This window comes from Sceloporus undulatus, chromosome 3, assembly GCF_019175285.1.
Source record: "Sceloporus undulatus isolate JIND9_A2432 ecotype Alabama chromosome 3, SceUnd_v1.1, whole genome shotgun sequence".
NCBI lineage: Eukaryota > Metazoa > Chordata > Lepidosauria > Squamata > Phrynosomatidae > Sceloporus > Sceloporus undulatus.
The window spans coordinates 91,856,089-91,875,614 of NC_056524.1; the positions used below are offsets into that span (position 1 = coordinate 91,856,089).

General features: G+C 43.9%; 1 long non-coding RNA gene across 2 annotated transcripts in view; it reads right to left on the reverse strand.

The window, feature by feature from the left end:
* Positions 1–19,526, reverse strand: part of LOC121926444 — an 88,297-nt gene that overhangs the window by 8,047 nt on the left and 60,724 nt on the right. The window contains exon 1 of one of the 2 annotated variants that reach the window (XR_006103016.1): positions 102–161. The exons of the other annotated variant lie outside the window; for it this stretch is intronic. This is a non-coding gene — a long non-coding RNA (uncharacterized LOC121926444). Of the gene's footprint in view, positions 1–101; positions 162–19,526 lie in introns of those variants that run through there. 2 annotated transcript variants of the gene reach the window in all.

A 19,526-nucleotide genomic window follows, 5' to 3' on the forward strand; every position in this document is an offset into this window, starting at 1 on the left:
ATACAAACAATAAAATAGATATGAGTAAACCTTCCCATGGCGTACTATCTAAGAAATAATAGCATAATACATATAAATAATACATAACATAATCTCCTCACCTTCCCACCAGGGCCCTCTGTTCTGGTAGTCAAGGTCTGCTGTCTCAGCCCAGGATTTCCTCTGCCCCATCCCAGATTCGTCCCTTTTCACTTGCTGCCCCTCATTCCTGGAACCTTCTTCCCCCACAAGCAAGAGCCATCACTTCTTCAACAAGCTTCAAAACGGAGTTGAAAACCACCCTGTTCAGAGAAGCCTTCCCAGGCATTGCATAATTGTCGCTTACTATTTGATGTTCTTTTGGTGCCTGTTTATCAAACCATTTCTTGTATTGCTATGTACTGTATATGCATTATCCTGCTTGAGAGTATGTATTTTCCCTGGAAAATGATTAACCATCCATTATGAAGCCAAGCCCTCCCTCCAGTCCATCTGCCTTGGTCCAGGCCTTGGAGGTAGAGAGGAATTGCTGGACCTCTTACCCTTTCCCTCCACCACTCCCTTCTCCTTCTGTGTCATGTCTTTTTAGATTGTAAGCCCGAGGGCAGGGAACCGTCTAACTAAAAAGATTGCATGTACAGCGCTGTGTAAATTTACAGCGCTTCATAAATAAAGGTTAATAATAATAATAACAATACAGGAAAGGGTTCAATAAAACAGAAAACAAATTAAAAACGTCGAATAGCAAATAATAGTCACACATTGGGAGGCAGTTGGCAACTGGGATCACTTGTCCTTCCTTTCTCCCAAAACACAAGGTTGATGTGTGAATGTGCTTCGGAAGTTGGGAGAAGCAGCACATTTTCATAGCTGCTCTCTTTAGAAGGCAGTTCGTAAATGTGAAAGCTCATCTCCCTCTTCCTGTCAAAGGTGGTGTTTGGCAGTGCAGAAAACAGATTGCATTACCATGGATCTCTAAAGTCCTATCATGGGGAAAAGTATGGTAAGAAATTATGCCAAACTGGTATGCTTCCTTGTTAAACTAGTGTGATTATGGTGGGCTGTTGTGATAAAGTCCTTAATCAGGGATCACCTAGATCGCTCAAGAGTGGTTTGGCAATGGAACCAATTGCCTAGAGAGATGATGGTGTCTCCTTCTTTGGATGTGCTGGGAATTCTTTAGCTGAAGATTTGGATTTGACCATCTGGCCTCTTCCAACTCTGAGGTTCTATGATTATATAAATACTCTGTAGATAAACCACCAGAAGCTGCAGATACACAGACACACAAAAGTTCTTCTGTTTACAAGGGTTCAAATACCTTTTAAAGATCTTTTTGTGTTATCTGCAAATGCCTCATCAGTTCACCTTTCAGATTATCAGCACAAAAGTGCTGCTGTCTGAAAGAACTAAGATCTGCTTTATGGAGAGGACAGAGATCAGCGAGGTTACTTCAGTCAGCTCAAATTTTTCAGGTGCAAGCAAACATGCAAGTCAGCTGTTTATGTGGATTCAACATATTCTGCTGAACTAAGGTTTTTTTTCATGTCAACCTCACCTTTTTCCTTAGGTGATAAAGACTGAATGGTCATTAACCCATTTGGTAATGGAAGTGGTAGTAATAAAACAATAAAGCAATGACTAGATGGGAAAAGTTATTTATTATTTTATTTTATTTATCTTATTTTTATCCCGCCTTTCTCCCAAAGTGGGACCTAAGGCGGCTAACATATATAAGACACAATAATTTTAAAAATTGGTGTTGTGAGTCCTTATAGCATCTCCATAACTTGCACTAGCCTGTTATAATTGTATTCCTCCAGACCTAGAGATAATTTTGCCTTAGCTATAGCAGCCTCAGAATATTGGATGACCACTCCTATGGAGGAATTATGTGGACTGGATTTCTTTCCACAGGACCATTTAACTAGTTTTTTTTTTATTGTTATGTGGCTTCAGATTGACTCTGACCTATAGTGCCTATCACAGGGTTTTCACAATGCATTCTGGGTATCCCTAGTTGCTTCTGCAGTAGTGCTAAAGAAGCGTGACTGACTTTCACATTCTCCCAGTCACACTTCAATTACACTATTAAGAAACCATTCATGGGAGTTTCCCATGAATGGTTTGTTGCAGCAGCATGCCGGGTTATTCATGGGCAAAGTCTGGGATAAGCGCAACATTGTGCGAAAATCTTCTGCATGATCACATGATTTAGCTGGGATTATGTCTCCCTCTTCCCCCTTTTTGCCCAGTGTGATAATCTCCAAAGATTCAAATCATTTTTCCAGACTGGCTTTTATTTAAGGAGTGTTAATTATTATGGGCAGAACCTTTAAAAGTCTCCTTTTTTAGACTACAACTCAGAAGCTCTCAGCCATCATGGCCAGTATTAGTATGAAAAAGCCCCACGAAAGCTTTTTCCTAATTGCCAATGGCATGACTTCAAAATGACTTTCAGAAGCCTCAAAGCTGAGAATACACTAGTATACATGTCTACACGATACATTTAATTTGATACTTTTCTAGAAGTTTGAATGCGTAAAGAAAACAAAGAATGTTTTTGCTTGCTAGGGCCTCTTTTTGAATATTAGTGGATAAATAGGACTGACATTCACACTATTTATTTATGTCACAACAGGTTGTGCTCTTCTGTGCATTCACCCTAGAAGGCTTGTTTGGTTTTGATGCTGACCTCATTTTCATGCCAAGTTAAAACCTGGACCTTCACCAAAGCTTTGGAGGCCCTGTGATCATAGCATGATTAACTGTGGATTTCTGTTTTAGTGTACACTGCACATACTGTTTAAAATTCTTGGTTTACCTTGTTTTCTTTTAACTTGTTTAGTGCTGTTTTATTCCTCATACAACATTGTGCGATATCTGGACACAGAAGTTGATATAAATATTTTAATAACTTAATAATTTGAAAGCATTGTTTTGGAAGTAGCAGTTTCCTTCTGTTCATAGAAAGTAGATGGGGATGCAATGGATATTTCTGTGAATGTGGGTGGGGGTGGGTGGGAGAGTGATTTTCATCTCTCTCAACCACTGCAACTCTCTACATTTTTGTCTGATCTGCAAGGTTAGGACATTCTTTGGAACAACATGGGAGTGATCTCCAAGAGAAAGGCACAATGAGCAAACATCACTTCAGCTTCCTTTGGATCAAAGCCTTTTTGAAAAACAAAAGTTCCATTCTCCCAGCAGTCACACATGGGAACATACAGCTTTCCAGGAAGCCATCACTGCATCTTTCTCAGTTGTGCAACTGGGGTTGCTGCTCCCATCATGCTTTCTTCCTGACTTCTCCCTTAACTCTGCTTCCTTACCTTATGCCTAACATGCTTTTAGGGATTTTTGTCCACCCTTCCCCCAAGCTATTCCATAGTTTTGCTGCCATGATTTAAGTCTTTAAAAGTAAAAAAGAAAGAAAGAAAATAAAGAGAAAAAATAAAGAAAGATGATTTCTGATTAATTTTCAAGTGATAGAAAATCTTTAACTATTTTAATGTCTTCATTGTTGACTTAAAAGTAATGTAAATATCTGTAGTAATTATTCTGGAATTTTTAATGTTTAACTGTAAACCTGCCTTTAAGGAATGAGCCACAATGAAGATGCTGCTTTGGGGCCCATATTATGAAAGAGGCAGCATACAAATTAAGTCTGTGCCTATCTGTTGCTCTGTGAGGTTTTATTTCTGAGTAAACAAACATAAGAGCTGCTTCCTTTCAAGGGAAAAATGCCAGTAGTGTTTTTTTTAAATAAAGGAAAACAAAAATGTTTAAGTATCAGTAGTTTTCAAAGAGAAGAATTGTTTTGAGATGTAAAAGTTCTGAAAGAGAACTGTCATAAAATCTTTTAGATAGGTAACTGTGGATCTCTGAACTCTTAGGCAGTCCAGAATTTTAACAATGAAGAGCAGCTTCCTACATTTTCTGTGGAATAGCTGAGAAATAAAAATCTTTGCTCACAACCATGTGTTGTAATCTGGCTTTTCCATCATAATCTGTACATGATTTTTGAAACCTGACTGGGGAAAAAAAGTAAAATTATATCTGTCTTCATTTTTGTTCCCATGAGGATTGATAAAAGAAAAGGAAATTGTTTAATGATGCACTTTTCTAGCAAAGTGACTTCCAGAGTACTAATTCTGAACATTCCCATTGCATTCGTCAGCAGTTTAGGCATATTCCTTAAAAGTACAATAAGCATGATCTGAATTATAAAATTATTACTGTAGATCTTTAAAATGTTTGACTTAAAAGAAAAACAATTATTACAGAAACTAAGGTATAATTAGACAGACATATAGCAATAATTATCAGTTGCATTGCCTATCATTTATTCTCTTCAGGGAACAGCACCATATAAAGAAGTGGTAGAATACTTTCATTTGGTTTGAGTGCTGTGTCTTTCATTGGAATAATGTATGAATAAGTTACGCATGGCAATATATGTAAGTCTATATGTGTATTGTATATCTCTGTTTCTCTAAACACTATTTTATAGGTAGATAGATATTCAGACAGAGCTACACACATAGGCTATTATTCATACATCAATTCAATGAAGGATACACCTCTCAAACCAAATAAAAGTATTTTGTTGTGGTGTTGTTCCCAGAAGAAAACAAATAATATGCAAGGCAATTGACAATTATTTCTATATTGACCTAAATCCAAATGCTAGTCACCAGCTAGAGAAGCCCCGTTTAATTAATGGGATTTACACAAATGTTGATTTATCACTTAGCAATTGATTTCAATGGGTCTCCTTTTGTTGGGTCTAGTAATTGAATTTAGGCTACCAAGTCCCTTGTCCTGCATAAATATAATCACTGATCACAGTATTCCAGCTAGTAAATGAACCAATTGAAAGATGCCTAAATGTAACCTGAGTAGAAACCAATAAATTCTAAGGGTTCAGCTTCTTGCAAGTAGCTTGAACAGCAGGCAACATCAAGGAAAATGAACCTGAACTGTATGCTAACATTAAATATGTGATTGCATTTAATGTCTTTCTGTCAGCAGGTAAGACCTTTTTATTTAAGGAAGCATTGGGCCTATACTGTATGTGGCAGATGGATCTTTTAATGAGGTGAGTAGTATTATTATGTTTTAAGTGTTTTTTAATGCTGTTTTAAACTGTTTTTAATTTGTATTTAAAATGAAATTAAGGCCAGTTACAGACGGGCCTAAAAGTATGGACTGGGTCCCTACTAGGGTTAGGAAGGGGCATCCCTTCTGGATGCCCCTAACCCTAGTACGGACCCAGTCCATACAAAATGGTGGTGCTCTATACAGATGGGCGCCGCCATGACGACGTCACAAATGTGCTGCCTAGAAACGAGGCAGCGCAGACATGATGTCGTTGCGCCATGCGAGGGCACATAGAGTGCCCTTTCCGTGGCGTGAAAAAGAGCTCCGAAACAGAGCTCCTTTTGCGGTTTGTGTCGCTGGCACAGCCTTTAGACGGCTGCGCCAGTGACACAAAGGAGAAAAGGGACAAGCGGCCCCTTTCTTCTCCTCCTTGCCATCGCCGGGTGTCCTTGGGGCTTGAAGTCCCAAGGATACCCCTTTCCAGGCCGTGGGGAAGCGGTCTTTTGTCACTTCCCCGCGGCCTGGAAAGCGGTGGATCGGGGCCTCGGAGGCTGCTGTTCTGGCAGCTGAGGCCCCGATACAGCGGGGAAAGGGGCGGGTGCAGGCCGCCCCAAACGAGCGGTCTGTAACCCGCCTTAGTTTGTGTTTTAATTTCTGTATTAAGTTTTTAGAAGTGTATTGTGCTTTTAAAATGTATGCTGCTTTGGATTCTGTGTTGGGAAAAATGCGGGATGTAAATTAAAGAAATAAAACTCTTTTTAAAATTAATTTTTATTAAATGTTTACATTGAGTAATAAAAAAGTAAAAGTAAAAAAATGTGGGATGTAAATTAAATAAACAAAACTCTTTTAAAAAAGCTGAGGTAAGGAGGGGGGGTTTACCTGAACTGAAGTCTTAGTGTGGAAGAATGTAGGATGACTCTTTCCCTTGTGCCAATAGCCCTAATGAAAATCCCTGATGCTGTTATTAGCCACAAAAGGGAAGCAGCTCTTGTGGTCAAATATGCAATCTAGAACATCTCCAGGAGAGAGCAACAAAGATGGTGAAGGATCTGGAAACCAAGCCCTATGAATGATGGTTGAAGGAGCTGGGTAATGAGAAAATCGACTTCACAAAGTTTTTGTAGCCATCCATGAATACTTAATCTCATCTCTGTCCATACTAAAGTATATATCCCTACCAGCCTTGCAGACCATGGGTGCATCTGCACCATAGAAATAATGCAGTTTGAAACCACTTTAACTGCCATGGCTCCATCATGCAGTATCCTGGGATTTGTGGTTTTCTGAAGTGCCAGCACTCTTTGGCAGAGAAGCCTCCATAGGATGGAGCTACAGTACCTAAAGTGGTGCCAAACTGCATTATTTCAACAGTGTAGATGCACTTCATGTTTCAGGTGAAATAGTTTATAGATTGTATTTCACAAAAGTATATGCCACACTCTATGAGCATTTAAGCATTTAAGACAGGACTAGGCAACTTACGTCTCTCCAGATGTTGTTGAACTCCTGTTCCCATCACTTCCACTTATAATATATTAGAGCATGTGCCTTCAAGTTGCTTGCTGACATATGGTGCCCTAATGAATTTCACAGGGTTCATAGGATTTTCTTATAGCCTAAAGAACATTGTATTTGCTGGTGGTCTCCCACCCAAGTACTAGCCAGGGTAGATCCTGCTCAGCTTCCAAGATCAGAGAGTATTGGATGCCTTTGGGGTTTTGTTACTTAATAAGTAATACCTCCATAAATTCTCCCTGTTGTCTCCCCAGCATTATTCAATTTATAGCAGTTGTGGGACTCAAAAGCCCCTCCAGATGGTGTTGGGTTTTAACTCATCCTAATGGACTATGCTGAGCAGAATTGATGGGGCTTCCACTCCAATAATGTCTGGAAGGCCACACAATTTTAACCTCTCTTTTACAACATGATAGCTAACAATAAAGCAGCTGCCTGTAATGTACAGCAATTTCTGATAAATGAAACTGGGATTCCGGAATGTTTATCTTCTCAAAAATTAGCTTTGACTTCTGAGATGTTTCTTTGCTGCAACCACGCATTAATTTTCACTCTGTAAGGTAGAAACAATTACTCGAGAACACTCACTTTTGTTATCATGCACCAAGCCATTATTGTGCCTTAGGTCATGTCATTATGTTCTAGGGCAGGGGTTCTTCAGTGTCTACTGCATCATAGTGAGCCTCCTTTAGCCGAGAGGACAAAGGTCCACTTTTCTTTTTAAAGTGTGCCTAAGAAACAAAGTTGCTCAAGAATTAAAGGGAACAAAAATCAGTAATGTGCCTAAGCATCATGTCGTGGTATGATGTAGTGGCTAACACCATCCCAGGAAAATAAGCCTTCAGCAGAGTCAGAAAAGCTTTATTCAGAAAGCAGAGTCGATCACTGTACATAGTTATTAGGACTGAAGAATCTGTCCAGTTACACAGTATACTTGGAGTTCAAGCAATTAATTTGTTATAAAAACCTTCATCCCATTTGTCAGCAACTAATTCTCCCCCCGACCCATACCAAGCTACAGCTTCCCACAGGAACAACCTTAGTAATCTGCACCTCATATTTCTATCCACACATCTGCTCATTACCCCAGGCTGCTACTGATACACAGTCTTTTATTTCCACAGCATCACAAATATTATCGCATACCCCATTGTCTTGCATTACCACCAATATATTCAAGCACAGAAATTAAGCATGGTGGGACCATGATCTTGACAGGTGGTTTCCATGTGTGAATAAAGTGTGAATACCAGTGGTTCTCAAATGGTGGGCTGGGACCCCCGGGGCAGCAAAAGAGTTGCTCAAAGGGGGGGGGGGGCTCAAGACTTGGAGATCCTGTTTCCCCTCCTCTTCTTCTCAAACTGTTTTATGTGTAAAATATACACATGGGTCGAGTTAAATACAGTGTGCACACCATAACCAGCTTCTAGCCTACGCAGAAATTGTGCACCATGCCACAGGCTTCCACCCCATTATTTTGAATGTCGTGTGAACATATATGCTTTTTCTCTTACACAGGGGAGAGGGGCCTGGAATGGATCCCCGCATAAGGGAAGGGTCCACTGTACTGTAAATAAAACTTCTAATTTGAACAATGTTATTTTTAATAAAAAGTTAAAATATGAATATACATGAATGTGTGACTGGAAATACTAGCACTAAAAAAAGCAAACTATGTTTATTCATTTACTACATTGAATGGGGGTGGACAACATATGTATATAGATGTAAAGGGGAGTCTTAAGGATAAAAAGTTTCAGTACCATAGCCATAGATGGTTCATGGGGGGGGGGGTTCCAGAGGTGCTATGGATAGACCCATACTGACTGTAAATTAGGGGAGTTATGGTTCAACACAGAAAGGAGGTACCAGTTTGAAGGAGGGCCATCCTAAACGTACATGACTAGGGCTGCATCTGCAATGTATAAATAATCCAGTTTGACTTAACTGTCCATGGCTCCAGTTGCTGTGGAAATTGAGGGAAATGTAATTTGCCGCTGTGGCACCGAGCTCTCTGACAGAGAAAACCTAACTGGTCTTCTTACCAACAAAACTACAGTATCCCAGAATTCCACACCAATGAACAGTTAAAGTGGTGTCAAACTGGATTATCTCAGTAGTGCCAATGTAGTCTAAAAAGGAATATATTTTAGACTGACCTGGATATTAGTTATAGACTCTCCATTCACATTTCCACAATGTCTTCCAAATAAATGTTGAATATTTAAGAAGGTAGAGACCCATGTCAACCCAATGTTGGCTAGTGGAGTCCATATTAGTGAGGAAGGGAATCCGGTCTGGATTTTAGTCTAAATTTTAAAAGGGGTGCTGATCCTATTTGGGAGATTTGAACCAGGGATGTAGCCAAGGGGGGGGGGGTTCTTGGGGTCCAGGCCTCCCCCTTCCGATAGAAAAATGAATGGTGCATGCTGCTGCGCCGCCACACCCAAGCCCCATTATAATGGTGGCACTTAGTCTGGACCCCCCTTCCTAAAATCCTGGCTACGTCCCTGTTTGAACTTCACTACATCACTGACATGGAAGGTGCCAGTTGATACAAGGCCAACCAGATGCCTATGGGAAACCCACAAGCAGGATAGTAGTGTCAATGGAGTTCAGAATGCTGTATGTGGTATGTGTGAATTTCATTTGGACTTTCAGAAGCCTTTTGCCAAAGCCTTTTGCCAAATACTCTTTAGCAGACTGGAGGAATGTGTTATCTCCTCATCCTCCTACATTTTATTCATTTATCTGTTTCATGCATCTCTTAACCACTTTACTAGACAACAGTTTTCCCAAGGCAGCATAGGGTATAAAATACAAAATCCCATATCTGTATCAATGAGCACATGGAGTTATTAGTCATCAAAACGGAGTGGTGAGACATCAGATGGCATGCCTGCAGATATAAACTGAGGTTACCACGATTATATAGAATACAAATGCAGACAGTAGATTAGTTCAAGAGTATGCAAAGGCAAAGCAGACTTGCCATGCCATCACAGATTCATTCAGTTACACTGAGGAACTGAGGATGAGTTTACATGATTCTTCATAATGAGAAAAAGTCTTGAAATGACTATTCCTCAATAAATTCCTCTGAGAAAATGCTCTTCTGTCAGTTTACCACCTTACAAAGGCTAGTTTCCAATAGCCTTCAAGATATAATTACACATATGGTGTACCTTTTGTGAGTATAGTATTGCTATGTTATCAAACATAATTTTACGTAGGAGAATGAGTATCTAAACCGCAAATCAGAATGTTTTTACTGCTATTCCCATTAGCTCCAAACTCCATATCCTGTGGTCACAGATGGAGGAAGATCAAATCTAACACATCTGGAAAGTGCCAAGTTGCCTACCCATGATACAAACTAAGGGAGAAAATTGTGTAGTTCTCCAGAAGTTGTTGGACTGCAACTCCCAGCGGGCACAGCTACCAAAGCCAATGATTCTAGGAGATAAAAATAAAAAACGAGTTGGATGGCTAGCTCCCAATTCAGCTCACTGTTAGGAATATTTAAGGTTTCAGTCCTTTGCACACTGACCTGGGAGTAATATGTGACTTACTTTTGAATACGTATGTAGAGATTTGTGTTGTAAGATTTTCATACTTTCTGCATTTAAATGCTCTAGTGATGTAAAATGCTGCTATGGAGAACTCAAAGGTGCAGGAGACCTTTTAGAATCTGAAATTGAAAATCTAATACTTATGGTACCATCCTAGGCATGTTTACCCAGAGCTAAATCACAATATGTTCAGTGGGCTTATTCATTAAGAAGGGGTACAGACCTGACCAGGTTTAAAAATGATTACTAGATTGGCTTTGTGTCATCACTGAGAAGTAAGGTCATACTATTTATTGCTTAAATATGACAAATATGTCCTGGTACAGACATAATGTTCCCTGATTGTCTAACAAGGGATCCTAGGAACACAATGTGAAATACAGCACACTGAGTTAGGGATTTACGTACAGAAGCCTACTACTACATTCTGAATCAATTGCTCGATCAGCATGTTGCCTGGTAAACAATTATTTTCCTTTATCTCTAGTGGTGAATTAGTAATTTTTTATGATTTTAATCATAAAAACTCAATGAAGTAAGAAGAACCACATTACTCTTCGAAATGATATTGTACAAATTTTGAATGGATTTTTTTGGGGGGTTAATAGAGGGCCAAAACAGGCTGGCACATAAGCCAGTGTCATATCCTTCACCTGACCAAATGGCAGCATTGTGGCTCTCTGCAGGACTGCAGAAGAGCTGCCACCGCAGCGAAAGAGGCAGCTTTTTTTCCACCCCCAAAAGGAGCAGCATTTTGTGGCTTCTTTTGGGGCTGAAAAAATGCCGGATTGTGGCCATGGCATGTGGCTGCTGCAGCCTTGATATGATGCAGAAAGGCCCAAAGAAAGCAAAGACAGTGTAAAATGTTTTCCAAAATGATTCAGCAACTAAACATTCCATCTCAAACCAAATATTTGTGTATTGTTATTTTTTTAAAAGAATAAAAAACAGACATTTACAAATAAAGCTGATTTGGGTTAAAATACATTGGGCTCTTGTTATCCGCTTGGGTTTGGTTCCAGGATCCTCCATGGATAACACAATCCGTGGATGTTCAAGTCCCATTAAATACAATGGCAGAGCAAAATGGTGTCCCCTATAGAAAATTGCAAAATCAAGGTTTGCTATTTGGAATTTATCCTTTTTTTGAATATTTTCAAGCTGTGGATGCTTGAATTCATGGATAAAAAATTCATGGATAAGGAGGGCTGACTGTATGGCTCTTAGACACAGCATGCAATTTTTATTGTTAAATTATTATTTTTTTCACAACTACGGTATATTTTGACAGCTTTATTATGTGAGAAAATAAGATTCTGTTTATTAACAAAAACACTTATACAGATGTAAGTTATAGAACAACAATATCTTTCACCACAAATTATATACAGTTGTTCATAACAGTAAAACAACAAGGATATTTTTTTCAAAAAATTAAAATTAAAAGCATGTATAATACCAGACATGCATATTAAGTAAAGATCATTAGGACTGTGCTGCAAATGTGTATGAATGGCTGAATATAGGTTCAGTGAGAGTGAACCTATGAAAATCAATAGGATTTAAATTGAGGTACATCTTCACTGGCCCTCTGAATCTAGAATATTTTGCTCTGGAGCGGCCATTGGTTGACACAGTGCTGGCCAAATGTGTCCAGCTGGGCTGCTGGGTGACATTACATTGTTCCCTCTGGCTGGGTAGAGCGACCCTCTCCTTTTTGATCACATAGCAAGATGCCCTGTTCTGACTTCAGCAGAAGCAATGGTGACAGTCAAGGTCTTGCAAAGGCTGGTGAGACTGCAGCAGTGGTGGTGATACCAAGGGAGATCGGTCAATGGCACAAAGGGGTGGGTGTGTAGATGTATGGAAACTGAGTCCAACCCGATCCAGATGTCTTCATATCGAATGCACCCATGTTCACTCTGGAATTTCCTGGAAACTCTGGACTACACAGTGTTTTCTGTTGAACTGGATTTATGTTTTAAAGAAGTGGATTCACCGTGTGCATCATGAGTACTCATTGCACTGGATACAGGGTGAGTCTGGGTTTTTTGGCCAGTGTAGACAAGCCCTTCATTATAACAAATAGATCTACTGTAAGCCAGCATGGTGTAGTGGTTTGAATGTTGTACTATGAATCTGGAGACCAGGGTTCAAATCCTGTCTTAGCCACATTACTAGGTGACTTTGGGCAAGTCACATGCTCTCAGTATCAGGAGAAGGCAATGGCAAACCTCTTTCAAACAAATCTTGCCAAGAAAATCCTATGATAGGTTTGCCTTAGGGTCGCCATAAGTTAAAAATGACTTGAAGGCACACAGCAACAGCAGCCTATGACTACAGACCATTGCCACACATTGCAAGAAAGTCTCACTTTTTTCTTCTGCAGAATATTGATTCTCTAATTATGAGATACTGTAATAGTTTTGCTTTAGTCTGTCCACATGTGAGGGAAGGGAGTTGAAAATGAGGGAAACATTTGGGAGAAGGTTTTGTATACCCTCCAACATTTCACAGATGAAGCTGCTCTGATAGCCTTTAGGGCTGAAGGGCGGGGTATAAATACCATAAATAAATAAATTAAATAAATAATAAAACTGGGACACATGTAGCCAAGGAACTTCGGAGTGTGACTAAGATGACCAAAATTATTAATGAGGAAAAGCACATAAGCTAGAAGGGCTATAGAAATTTGTTTTTTTGCCTCAGCTTACTAGGAAGGACAAGTTTCTGTCTCCTCTCCTCTCCCCTCTTCTGAAATGTAGTTTGCAGCAACTGAAGCAAGCTGAGAACAAAGTAGGAAAGTGGAAGGAGCAGAGGGAGACTGGGACATTGTAAAAGCAACTGAAAAAGTGGGATGATAGAGGATTCATTGTGACTTTCCCTGCCAGATTGGGAACATTCAAGGGTATGGGTTTAAACTCTATAGCTGTATGTGGATGACCCTGTCCAAGATGGATCTCCAAATGCATTCTTTAGAATAAAAAAGGCAGTTTAATTGCAAGCTTTGCATTTAATGTGGTACACAGTTTAACCCCTGAATAGGAACAGGAACTGAGAGTTCGTAATGAATAAGCTAATGTCCTTACAGTAAATGCAGAAAGCAATCTGAGATAAAATACCCTGGTGGTTTCTTCCCCACAATTCCAACTAACAGTTTTAAAATACATTTTTTTTACAATAAGATGTTGCATGAAGACAAATGGAAGAAGCCAGTCACCATGCCAGGAAATATGATTAGAACCACCCCATAAGAGTCAAGATAGCCCATGCAGTCCAGAGGGAGATGAAAAACTCCTTTTAAATCTCCTGCCAGGGTTTACTTGGTAGGCAATTCAAAAGGGGGGGGGGAGAAGAATGCTCATAATTGTTTTCCTTGACCTTTTCACCCACTCCTCTATCTAAACAGAGGACAAAGGCCAAGAATCAGTTTCTACTTTATCATCCTCTCCCTCCCCTTTCCCTGGTCCAACCTCAGACTTTCAATATACTGAGGGGGAGGGGTGTGAAAGTAACCCAAATGATTAAAAGCAAATATCTGTGTAGTTTACTGATGAATGGCAGAGGAGAGGAAGTGTTGAAGGCATCAAAGTCACAATTCCATGGCTTATTCCTTGTGAACAAGAAGCAAAGCAGGACACAATGACACAAAGAAGAAGAAAACGGGAAAGCCCTTGGTACTTTTAGCGAAACAGAGCCAAAATGCTGTTTCCTTTTCCTTATTTCCCTCCACTGGGTATTTTCCCCTCTGTCTTGACTGTCTTGTATCTTGTTCATTCATGAAATAAGGCAGTGCTGGAAACTGTGTGGCCCTCCAGCTGACCAGCTGTTGCAAGCTTTCCTTTCCATTGGTTGTTGCTGGCCAGAGCAGCTGGGAGTTGCAGTCACACAACAGCTGGGGGCCACATATTTTCCTTCCCTGAAATTAGAGTACGAGGACTGGAGGAGCAGTCTCCTTGTTAACATCTGTTACTAGTCGTGGAAAAAAAAGATTGATAGCTGAGGAGCTACTGAAGTCTGGGGTCTCTAGTTTGGGTAGGCCTGTAGAGCAGGGGTAGGCAACCTTTTTGAGCGGGGGCCGGGTTGCTGTCCCTCCGCACAAACTGGGGGGCCAAAGCCAAAAAACAAATAATAAAGAATTTTTTAAAAAAAATTAAATAAATAACTAACCGGGACAAATGTGGAAAAATTTTCAATGGTGGACACTTTTTTTAAAAAGTGGAGGACACGTGAAAAAAATTTGCTGATTTTTAAAAATGTTAATATAAATGCATGTTTCTGAGCTTTTACAGACAATTGCTCCTGTGCGCGAGAGGCCAAAGGCCTCGGCGGCAGGACCGGGCTGGGGCCGGTCCCAAGGCCTCGCCGGGCCGCATCCGGCCCGCGGGCCACAGGTTGCCTACCCCTGCCCTAGAGCTTTATATGCTGAGGATTTTCTTGTCCCTCCCGAAACTACAAATCTCAGGATTCATAGCAGGGTCGGCAACCTCCGGCCCGTGGGCCGGATGCTGCCTGCGAAGCCTGGCCGCCGGCCCCCGGCTGCTCCTGCCGCTGCCGCCGCCGCCGCGGCCGCCCGTCGCGGCTTTTTCGCCGCTCTGGGCGCCGCCATTTTGGTCGGCAAAATGGCGGCGCCCATAGCGGCCTCTGGGGCTATGGCGCCGCCATTTTTCGCCAAAATGGCGGCGTAAGTGCGTGACCTCGGGGGAGTTGCGCGACTTTGCCGCCATTTGCCGCCAAATGGCGGGCCCAGGTGGCCGCCGCGCAGCGGCGGCAATGGCGGCGGGCCTCTAGGAGGCCCGCTACCTCTCTGGGACCCTCCAGGAGGGCTCCCAGGGCGGCAGGGGGCCTCTGGGAGCCGCTGCCATCTCTGGGACCCTCCAGGCGGGCTCCCAGGGGGCAGGGGGCCTCTGCAGGGCTCTGCCATCCCTGGGGCCTGCAGGAGGGCTCCCAGGGCGGCAGGGGGCTCGCAGCGGCCGCTTGCCTCCCTGGGGCCCTGCTTAGGGCTCCAGGGTGGCAGGGGGCCTCTGCAGGGCCCTTGCCTCCCTGGGGCCCTGCAGGAGGGCTCCCAGGGCGGCAGGGCCTCTGCGGGGCCCGCTGCCATCCCTGGGGCCTGCTTTAGGGGCTCCCAGGGGGCAGGGGGCCTCTGCAGGGCCCGCTGCCATCCCTGGGGCCCGGCTTTAGGGCTCCCAGGGCGGCAGGGGGTCTCGCAGGGCCCTCTGCCATCCCTGGGGCCCTGCAGGGGGCTCCAGGGCGGCAGGGGGCCTCTGCAGGGCCCTCTGCCATCCCTGGGGCCTGCAGGAGGGCTCCCAGGGCGGCAGGGGGCCTCTGCAGGGCCCGCCTGCCATCCCTGGGGCCCTGCTTAGGGCTCCCAGGGTGGCAGGGGGCCTCTGCAGGGCCCCTCATCCCTGGGGCCCTGCGGGGGGCTCCCAGGTGGCAGGGGCCTCTGCGGGGCCGCTGCCATCCCTGGGGCCCTGCTTTAGGGTCCAGGGTGGCGGGGGGCTTCTGCAGGGCCGCTGCATCCTGGGGCCCTGCGGGGGCTCCCAGGGTGGCAGGGGGTCTCTGCAGGGCCCCTGCCATCCTGGGGCCCTGCTTTAGGGCTCCCAGGGCGGCAGGGGGCCTCTGCAGGGCCCGCTGCCATCCCCTGGGGCCTGCTTTAGGGCTCCCAGGGTGGCGGGGGTCTTGCAGGGCCTCTGCCATCCCTGGGGCCCTGCTTAGGGCTCCCAGGGCGGCAGGGGGCCTCTGCAGGGCCCTCTGCCATCCCTGGGGCCTGCAGGAGGGCTCCCAGGGTGGGCAGGGGGCCTTTGCAGGGCCCACTGCCATCCCTGGGGCCCTGCTTTAGGGCTCCCAGGGTGGCAGGGTGCCTCTGAGGGCCCGCTGCCGTCTTTGGGGCCCTGCAGGAGGGCTCCCGGGCGGCAGGGGGCCTTGCGGGGCATGCCGTCTCTGGGGCCCTGCCGGAGGGTTCCCAGGGCGGAGGGGGCCTCTGCCGGGGCCCGCTGCCGTCTCTGGGGCCCTCCAGGCGGGCCCCATGGTGGCTGGGGGCCTCTGGAAGGCCCGTGCCGTCACTGGGGCCCTCCAGGGGTCCTCCAAGCACTGGCAGGCCCCCCCCCAGCTTTTTTTTTCTGGTCTCTGACGGGGCCAGCAAATGGGGAGGCCTGCCCCCGGAGGGTGGAAGCTCCGCCCCGGCATGGGCCCCGCCCTGGAGGGTGGAAGCTCCACCAGCACACAGCCCCGCCTGGAGGGTCGAAGCTCCACCCCCGGCATGTGGCCCCGCCCCAGAGGGTGGAAGCTCCACCCCTGGCATCGTGGCCCCGCCCCGGAGGGTCGAAGCTCACCCCCCAGCTTGGCCCCCCAGTCGCCTGAGGGACAGCAACCCGGCCCCCGGCTCCAAAAAGGTTGCCTACCCCTGATTCCTAGGATGGCCCCTGCCAGTTAAAGTGTGGAATCACAGTGGTTAGTATATAACAGGAAAGGGGTCTTACTGCTGAAGCAGTGAGATCAGAGTAGATAGGGATGGAAGTTTTAAACTTTGCAATCCCTCCTTGAGCGTGGTGTTGTGTGTGCACCTATATGCATGCTGCATGTCTGTGCTGAGTTTTCTCTGTATAACATACAGTATAGGAAAAAATTACCTGTGAGGAAATATAGATTGGAGTCCCTTGTACAACAGAGGCAACATTTGCTCTCTCTCTCTAAAGAAAGGGGATTGCCACTCTTTCTCTTTAAAGAAAGGGGGATTGCCCAAGTGACCTCAACAGAACACACCTCTCCTGAGCATTCAGTGAAAGAAGAAGTGCATGATATCTAAGCCAGATGTAGCATGATATGAATGTATACATTCCATATCATGCTACATCTGCCTTAGATATAATGCACTTCTGTTTCACTGAGTGCTCAAGGGAATGTGATCTTGTTGAGGTCACTTGGGCCCTCCTGAGTATACTTCTCAACACCTTTCCCTGATTTCTTCTACTCAAGCTGCATCTCATGTAAACTCAAAGGACCTGGCTCTAGCTACAGGAACCGCGTTTAGTGGTAGTATCAGTAATGACATATAGGGACCTTTGGGTTGATGTACCGGCTGTACTTTCCTACCTTAAAAGTGCATTTTTCAGACATCTCACCCATAGCTAGTACCTGTCCAGCTATTTGTGGCAAACAAATACAACAGAATAATAATAATAATAGCCCGCTTTTCAAAGAGATCAAAGCGGGTTACAAAAGGTACTACACAATGTACAAATTTACAAACAGCATCCACATAAAAAATCCAAGACCATCATCAGAGTATAAACAAGATAAAAATACAAGGTTAAAAAACAACAACAATCACTAGCTTAAAATGCTAGTGTGAACGGGAGAGAGCGAAGAAATCATACCTGGCTGGGAAAGTCTGTTGGAGAGGAAGGTCTTCAGCTTCTTCCTGAACCGGTCAAGGAGGGGTAACCGAGCCGAGCTCGCCGGGAAGAGAGTTTCCAAAGCTGCGGGGCCGAGTTGGAAAACGCCTTCTGTTCAGTCACAGTGTACTTCGTATCAGGAACCCTCAACAATTGCTTCCCGCCGATCGGAAGAGAGCGGGGGCGGATTATGGGGAGAGGCAGTCCTCCAAGTACACTGGGCCCAAGCCATTTAGGGCTTTATAGTAATAACCACACCTGTATTGGCTCGGAAGCGAAGGGCAGCCAATGAGATCTTGCAAAATAGGTGTTATGTGGCTAGTCCTGGAGCATCCAGTGACTAACCTAGTGCCAATTTGCCTAATTGAAGCTCCGAGTTTGGTACAAGGGTTGCCCCATGTAGAGCGCGTTACAGAAATCCAACCTAGAGGTTACCAGAGCATTCCACCGTTTCAAGGTCCCCCCGGCCCAGGAAGGGTCGCACTGGCGTATCAGCCGAGCGATAACAAGTGCTCCTGACTGTCGCATCCACCTGAGATGTAAGGTGGCGCACGGTCCAGAAGCACCCCAGACTGCAACTGAGTCCTTCAGGGAAGCGTGACCCCATTCAGACAGTTGGACAAATCTCCATCCCCGGGCCAGGGGAACCTATCACGAAAGTATAAAAATAAGAAGATAAAGTCATTGTGGTTGTGCAGAGTTTCACAGGTCCTTGCCTGAATAATAATAATAATAATAATAATAGGAAGAGGAGAATTATTCAAATCAGTATGTGTTATGTTATATAGCTGTTGTAGGTGTGCACTTGAAATACACCTCCCTGCCAACATTCAAAACAACAAATTAAGTCAAGAAATCAAAACTTGAAAGGAAAACCAGTTTGCCAAAAATAAAGTGGAAAGATTATTAAAGTGAGACATAAGAAGCTGTGGAAACAGAATGAGAAGACATGGTGGAAACTGATAGGCATTGATGCCAGAGGTGAAGGTGGAGTAGAAAGTTTGTCAATCTTGTTTTGCAGGATAAACCACTTCCTGGATTAAGGGATAACAATAACAAGTCACTTTTTCATGGTGGAAATGATCACACAGCAGCAATGGAAGAGATAATGAAACAGTCACAAATCACAAAAACAGTATATAATAAAATAAAAGAATAAAAAATTAATAAGAATAAAAACATGGGCGCAACAGGAATGAAATAAATTGGCTGCTGTATCATGTGGATCCAGAGTGAGTATATTACAGAAAGGAGGAAAAGGCCTTGTGTGGACCTTGCATCTGTCCTGACATCCTATCATGTGTTGTTTTGCTCCACATCATTGGCTGCCACTATTTTTTGGGGGGGGGGGGGGAACAGTTAAAGTATACAGTGAAATGACGTTAGGGTGTTGGTAACATTGTCTACACAGTGTGGGAGGGGAGATTTCAATCTGAGGCTGTCATTGTAGATGAGAGTCTGGTATTTGTTTAATTATGAATCTAACATGATTCACCAAAAAGTTCAAACCCTTGATGAAAAAGAAAGTAGATTCAAACGTCTTGGATATAAATGCAAATAAATGCAAACTGCTACTTCATTGTTATTCAGAGACTGGCCTAGACCTAGCCCCCTTCACTAGTGATCCCCAAGATTGGGTCACCAGTTGTTTCAGCACCTAGAAGCTCCAGCCAGCATGGCCAATGGCTAGAGACTGTAGATGCTGTAGTCCAACAACACCTAAGGAACCTGTGTTTGAAAACGGTTATTATACATCTTGCGACCTAAGTTTGAGAATTGCTGTTATACATTGCCAAAAGCACAATCCATATGGCTTTGCTGCACTTTGATATTGCTCACAGAGCTTCACTTGAATAACTGTTGTTCAAATCAGGAATGTGGGCAAAGTGGGATTTCATGATTAACACAGGAATTTATTTATGCGTTAGTCTTCATCCATTCAAAAGCTTGGCTAGCCACT